Below are 1,027 nucleotides of genomic sequence, written 5' to 3' on the forward strand. Positions count from 1 at the left end.
CTGAGAACTCTGCTCTTGATCCACCCATGGACAAGGAGAGGCAGACATTCCACAGTAAATATTTCAGTCGTACACTTTGGCTCTTTTTTTTTTACATGAGATGGACCTGATGAACTTAATTTCCTTATGTGCAACCACTGAAACTTAAAACAGAAACTTAAAATTGTTTTCTTTACAGTAAGACGATGTTTATAACTCCATGAAAAACTATGCTATAAAATACTTGAGGTTCGACACATCATTATCAACATCACTGTTTGTGGAAAGCATATAAGCGGCAACTCCAAAATGTTGCTTAGACTGGTAACACAAGATGAAAAAGGTTAATTTATTACGGGAAATTTTGCAAAACCCGGTCACTGGAAGAGACGTGTCCCGACTGTTCACACCCAAATCTGTGCCCCACGAATAGTCAGTTTTAAACAATCAAATCTTAAAGTGGAAAAAAGTTGCCTGGAAATTTTATGAAACCACATAAATACAACCTGTAAAAACTCTTCACGTTCTGCACACTATCCACAATGTTAAAGTATTAGATTCAGGAAAGTTGATTTTTTATCAATTTCAGTTTTTCAAAAAAAATTCCATTAATCTACATCACACAAGATTAATCAAAACCAAAACAATATATATTATTTTTATTTTAATCTAAAAACGCCAAACCTTTACGAGATAATATGATGAAGATAACAAAAGGGCATATTCTCAGATGTTAACACTGTGTGACAAAGAGCTGCTGAACTCAAGTTCATGTTTTGCTTTTTTGGGTATTTTGTAAGAATTTTGCACAGTTTGCAGTAAAGTATAATTATAATTAAAAAATAATAATTTTAAAATAATATTTTTTATGGTAATTATATAAAGCATAATTATAAACGTAACATTCCCCTCTCGGTTTCTGCAGTTTATCTTCATCAAACTCTGATATGAGGAAGCAACGAGAAATTACCTGTAAACAGGTCAAACCAGAGCTTCCTGGAGCTGATCCAATTTTCACTCTATATAGGCTGGACACTTCCAGCTGTCT

Source organism: Platichthys flesus, chromosome 20 (genome assembly GCF_949316205.1).
Source record: "Platichthys flesus chromosome 20, fPlaFle2.1, whole genome shotgun sequence".
Classification (NCBI taxonomy): domain Eukaryota; kingdom Metazoa; phylum Chordata; class Actinopteri; order Pleuronectiformes; family Pleuronectidae; genus Platichthys; species Platichthys flesus.